At 32.4% G+C, this 6,673-nt stretch overlaps 1 long non-coding RNA gene across 1 annotated transcript in view; it reads left to right on the forward strand.

Moving 5' to 3' along the window:
• The window catches only part of LOC144957280 (uncharacterized), a 10,022-nt gene extending 4,212 nt beyond the window's left edge, over positions 1 to 5,810 (forward strand). Inside the window, exons 2-3 of the long non-coding RNA XR_013642112.1 lie at positions 2,313 to 2,387; positions 5,449 to 5,810. This is a non-coding gene — a long non-coding RNA (uncharacterized LOC144957280). The remainder of the gene's footprint in view (positions 1 to 2,312; positions 2,388 to 5,448) is intronic.
• The last annotated feature ends 863 nt before the right edge of the window (positions 5,811 to 6,673 follow it).

Raw genomic sequence — 6,673 nt, forward strand, 5'->3', positions numbered from 1 at the left:
AAAGTAATATAAAAGGAAAGAATATAATTTGAGACAAATTTATGAATACACACACACACACACACACACACATATATATATATATATATATATATATATATATATATATATATATATATATATATATATTTATATATGAGTAAATATGTAAAAAAAAATAAAATAAAGTAAAATTAATTTAAATTATATGTAAATAAAAAAATGCACCTAGCTATAAATGATAAATAATGATAACTGATAAAAAATAATGCAACGCTGATTTTAACTGACTTAATAATACCGGTATACTCATATCGATATGGGGATTTAGACAGTAATCAGTCATACTTTATTTATATTTCATTGCATGACATAATCAGTCGGAAGGTGAACATTTTGGATTGGCATTTTTTTTGTTTATTGCATTTTCTGAAAGAATATGCTCCCCAGAGCATTTTAATCTTTATTTGAAGTAAATCGGGTGACTTTTCATGAAGTTATGGTCAGATGTATGGGAAAGGTATCCAGCACCTTTTCTCAAATGTCATACTTTTTTCAACTTGACCAGCTGTAAAATATTTAGAAGTGAAATTAAGCTTTATATTTCCAGAAGATGTACCAAAAAATTGATTTAATCATTTATGACAAGAACTTATTTTTGATAACAATTGACCTTCTAACCTGACAATATCTCAGTTCAAACCGTTTCACCATCCGACTGATTATGTTATTCACTGTAACATTTAATAAAGTGAAATCGATATAATTTTTTTTTTGGTTTAATGCTTTATCATTCTTTACTTCGCGAAGTCCCAGGTTTGAGAGTTTTTGCTAAAATGTGGCTCATTAAAATGGATCGATTTTATTTGAATGACGAGATTTCTGGCCACATTTGTTTATTGGGTTATTCCAAAGTACAAGAGAAGTGTCAGTGCGAGTGTACAAAGGAGCTAGCGCATTATATCGTAGCACGTTGCTATAGCCTGACACTGAAATCTAAAAAGACTGGCAGTTTGACGTCATTATTTGGTTTTTGCATCGCCTAGTGAGTTGTCGTTAGTAGAGCTTATGGAAACAAATTATTTCATTGGTTGAACTATTGAATACAACTCACAATTTGTTTTCTTTTGTGGCAAAAGACTGGCATTTTGACGTCATTTTTATTGTCAGTGTCAGGCCATAACTTTACGAAGGTCACGGTTATATACATGTATCAACCCCCTCTCCTTACCAACTGTAGGAAAATCTTCACATTCGTTACGATACAACCAACATTTTTCATATTCAAATTTTGTACACCATAACATTTAAAGAAAATGAAAAGTGTGTTGCAGAGCAGGTTTTATTAAAGATATTATGTATGGCAAGAACTTTATTGCTATTGTGATTGAGTGATAAAAATATATATTTCTGTGTTAGTTGGGTGTGGTGAAGTTTTGGGGAAAATCCTGAAAATGGCTGGCAAGGAGAGATTTAAGGTCACGTTGGGGATTGTTAAGCGTAGTTATAATGTCTGGTATTTTAGCACCCCTGAAAACTACGAATTATTCATATTCTGTAGACAGATCCGTCAATTGATAATGATTTTGAATTCATGTTGTTTAATTTATATATATATATATATATATATATATATATATATATATATATATATATATAAATGGGATCCCTCACTTATATGTGGCCAAAACATATGTTTCTGTGGCTTTCACTGTACTGGTGAGTACGAGTACCCACCAATACTCATATATAATATATATATATATATATATATATATATATATATATATATATATATATATATATATTCTCCCTGAAGTGAGCTCTTCTTTGGGTTTCCACTTTTTGGGTCACCTGGTAAACTACATTCATGTTATTAATATTAATATCGTGATATTTATCATAATCATAATAATCTTCATCATCCTCATCATCATCACCATCATCATCATCATAATCATCATCATCATCATCATCATCATCATCGTCATCATATCATCATCATCGTCAGCACAACATCAGCAAATGCAAAATAACTTGTATCGTCTGTTTCATTCATACTGCAACCTCCATTGCCTATAGACGATACAAGTTATTTTGCATTTTATTTTATTTATTTTACACGTTAATTTGTGTATTCTTGTGCTGACGAAGGGTTTGCACCCGAAACGTCCATTGTATGTATCGTTCCTATACGAAGCCTCTCCATCTTCACTCTTTCGTTAGTATTTTCAAGATCACAGGTTTCATGCAGCCCTACCGTTCTCATCAACATTATATCCTTGAATAAACAAAATACATTAACTCATTTCCTCTCTTTCTTATACTTTCAGATTACCACTCTTCATTCAATCAAGCACAACAGAAAATCCCTTCAATATTGTCAACATCAAATTGTGATTTCAAACGTAGCACGCTTTAACCCTCTGCTTACCAACTATAGGAAAATCGTCACATCCGTTACAATACAACCAACATTATTCTGACTTAGATTTGCTTGTTTTTTTTTAAAAATCACAATACTTAAAGAAAAGGTGTTGTTATATTTAGAAGAACTTAATACTGTTTTGTAAAGCTTGTTTTGCTCAACAAAATAACGTATAACATGCACTTTGTGAGCTTAAATGTGTCAGTGCATGGCATAATCAGTCGGAAGGTGAAAAGTTTGGATTTGCATGTTTGCATTTTCTGAAAGAATATGCTCCATAGAGAATTTTAATCTTTATTTTGAAGTAAATCGGATGATTTTTCATGAAGTAATGGTCAGATGTATGGGAAAGGTATCCAGGAACTTTCCTCAAATTTGGTACTTTTTCAACTTGACTAGATGTAAAAAAAATATTTAGAAGTGAAATTAAGCTTTGATATTTCCCGAAGATGTACAAAAAAGGTTAATTTAATCATTTATGACAAGAACTCATTTTTGATTTTTAAAAATGTACCTTCTAACTAAACTTGGCAATATCTCAGTTCAAACCTTTTCACCAACCGACTGATTATGTCATTCACTGGAACAAATTTGAGTTTGATAATTTAATTTATGTGTTGGGTAGGTAGATATAAGAATTTAGTGCGGCTATGTGGTCTAGTGGTATGACACTCGCTTTCGGATCGGAAGGTCCTGGGTTCGAGCCTCGCGCTCGCGCATAGTTGAGTCCTTGGAAAAGGCTCTTTACCCACATTCTCTCACCGTACTCAGGTGTAAAATGAGTACCTGGCCGTTAACAGCGTTATCATTGTCGGAAAAATTGTAATATCGCCTAACAGGCGTCATGTCCCGTCCTACATGTTAAATGTTGCTGTAGACCAGGGACCCCTTGTATAGCGCTTTGAGCACATGTATTGGATATTGCGCTATTAAAGCTAAAATTTAGTAAAAGTTTTGAGAATTGTCAGTAAGGAGAGAGGTAAAAGAAATAGTCATATATGGTGACGAAAATTGCAGATACTTCAAAAACAACCACGTTAAAATCAAATCAATTATAATATGTTACAGTGAATGACATAATCATTCGGATGGTGAAAAGGTTTGAACTGAGATAATTGACAAGTTTAGTTAGAAGCTCAATTTTTATCAAAAAATGAGGTCTTATCATAAATGATTAAAATTAAATCAACCCTCTTCGGGAAATATCAAAGCTTAATTTCACTTCTAAATATTTTTTTACCGCTAGTCAAGTTGAAAAAGTATGCAATAATTTGAGAAAAGTTGCTGTATAACTTTCCCATACATCTGACCATAACTTCATGAACTAATCTTCTGGTTTCGTAATGCTGATATCTTATATTTTAGTGTAAATATAAAGCTGGCCGTCAATAAACTCCATCCATCCTCGCTCTTTGACGTCCCGTAATCCGGATAATCTGCCTATACATCCTGCTACTAAAAAAAACACAGTTATGCCGCCTTGTAATTCAATATGTAAACACATGCATAGTCCATTTATTCATTGTCCGGAGGACTAGTTACACACTTCCAATGAGTTTGGAACCGGAAGATATGAAGGTGTTACATACGTCACAATTTCTATTCCCTATTTACATGTAAAATTTTTTTTTTAATTCCCTTTGTTCATCCCCATGGGGAAATTTGTCTTTAGGGTCTATTCCAAGGGAAGACTGGAATAACCCAGGCTTAGTGATTTCTACGCGTGAACAAAACTCGTAAATAACACATAATAATATAGACCTTTATAAGCCTTATAAGCTACAACACTGATATGTAATCCAGCCCTTTCCATTCCGTTTTGTAATATTTACTCAAGTCACCATTCAAAGGAGTGAACCAATAGCAAACACATTTATTGAGACAATAATAATAATAATAATAATAATAATAATATAATAATAATAATAATGATAATAATAATGATAATAATAATAATAATAATAATAATAATAATAATAATAATAATAATAATAATAATAATAATAATAATAATAATAATAATAATAATATAATGATGATGATAATAATAATAAAATAATAATAATAATAATAATAATAATAATAATAATAATAATAATAATAATAATAATAATAATAATAATAATAATAATAATAATAATAATAATAATAATGAAGGATCAAGGGAAGTAAGTCATGATATACAAGTTATATAACTTTACATGAGTTACTTCCCTTCCTCGTTACCTCCATTCCATTCATTTTAGCTTGGCGATTTTAACTATGTATACTTTTATGGCATCTAAAATGAAAAAATTCCGTTCTGGGTCGGGGCTGGCTGATTTTTGGGGCGCTTTTTGTTTGTGTTTTAATTATTATTTTTTTTGGTCTTTGTTATCTTCTTTTTTTTTTTTTTTTTTTGGTTTTTTGTTTCTGTTTTTTTACATTAAAATTTTTGCTTTGTCCGGCACTGTCTCTGGCAGACTTTTTAAGCTTGAGCTGGAGCTTCTTTAATAGCGCAATATCCACTAAATGTGATCAAAGCGCTTTACAAATCTGATTTTATCTGTATGATTCATCATTTTTAAAAAAGCAAAACAAAACAAAACAACAATGGAAATATTTTTTAAGTATTCACTTTCATTCTAAGGTAGTATCACATGATCAGCTGTCTAATGTGCATGGACTTAAATTGTCGCTACTAATGCTGTACCGTCTGCACATCTATCTATCTAAATTAACTTAAAACCAACCAGAAAAGAAAACGAACCCAAAACCGAAAAATATAACAAAGAGCAAAGATAAAATCATGAGAAAAGTAAGCAATTTATGTTGGGTTTTTTTTTTCAAATCAGTTGGAGAAGTGCGTAAATCTATATATATATATATATATATATATATATATATATATATATATATATATATATATATATATATATATTATATATATAATTTTGATTATTGATTACTTGAATAAAAACAATAACAGGGAACAAATCAACATAAAAATATTCATGTTTTAAAGCTGCAGAGTTTCAAATTCCAACCTTACTTTATTCAAGGGAGTTTAGTCATGTAAACAACTAACTGGATCTTTTACATCTACATATACAGTTACTCCCCTTAGTCTTCAACGCCAACTGATTTCTCACACAATCTCACTTTTGCTTTCCAACTGAATGACCATGACAACGAAAGCAAATAGTGTTTTGTTATGGAATGACATGAAACGAAAATTCGAAAAACTATGACGTCAAAAACGGAAGAAAGCGTCTCGGGTTTAATCGCCATTGAGAGTGGATTATTTGTTACAGTACCATACACAGAAGAGAGTTAGACATTGGAACTTTTGTTTCAATCCATCCTTGAAAGAAAACAACGGTAGAGGACCTGCTTATCGCATTGCTTATGTCCCCTTGGAGTATATTCAGGTAAGGACGTCAATTATTAACGTTGATGCTTGTATAATTTGATTTATTATAAAAAAGATAATGATGGTGATGATGATGATTATGATGATGATGATGATGATGATGATGATGATGATGATGATGATGATGATGATGATGATGATGATAATAATAAAAAAATTCCCTTTATTCATCCCATAGGGGAAATTTGTCTTTAGGGTCTATTTCAAGGGAAGACTGGAATAACCCAGGCGTCAGCCGCAGTGCAGCGCCGCAAATTGAGCTAGGGCGAGAGGTGACTTGCTCAAGTCCACTTAGTGCAGCGGCGAGTGATCGAACTCGGTACCTTTCGATGATGATGATGATGATGATGATGATGATGATGATGACAATGATGATGATGATGATGATGATGATGATGATGATGATGATGATGATGATGATGATGATGATGATGGCCAGGGTTAGACGACATCACCCCCCCCCCCCCCCTCCACTCCCTTTTCAACCCATCCACCTACCCCCCCCCCCCCCCATATCCCTCTTTCCCTGAGTTAAAACTTAGCGAGATATCCACTAACCGTGCTCCAAGCGCTTTACAAGGGTCTCTGACCAACAGCTACACGTAACGTGTAGAACGAGACATGACGCCTGTTAGGTGGTATTACATTTTTTTTTTTGGACAGAGACAACGCTGTCAACTCATTTTACACCTGAGTACGGTGAGACAATGTGCGTAAAGAGAATTTGTCAAGGACTCAACTATGCACCGAGCGAGGCTCGAACACTCGCTTTCGGATCGGAAGGTCCTGGGTTCGAGCCTCGCTCGCTCAGAGCATAGTTGAGTCCTTGAAAAAAAAAAAAGGTTCTTTAATCA

The sequence above is a fragment of the Berghia stephanieae genome, chromosome 11, assembly GCF_034508935.2.
Source record: "Berghia stephanieae isolate SIO BIC M18660-M18661 chromosome 11, UCSD_Bste_1.3, whole genome shotgun sequence".
NCBI lineage: Eukaryota > Metazoa > Mollusca > Gastropoda > Nudibranchia > Aeolidiidae > Berghia > Berghia stephanieae.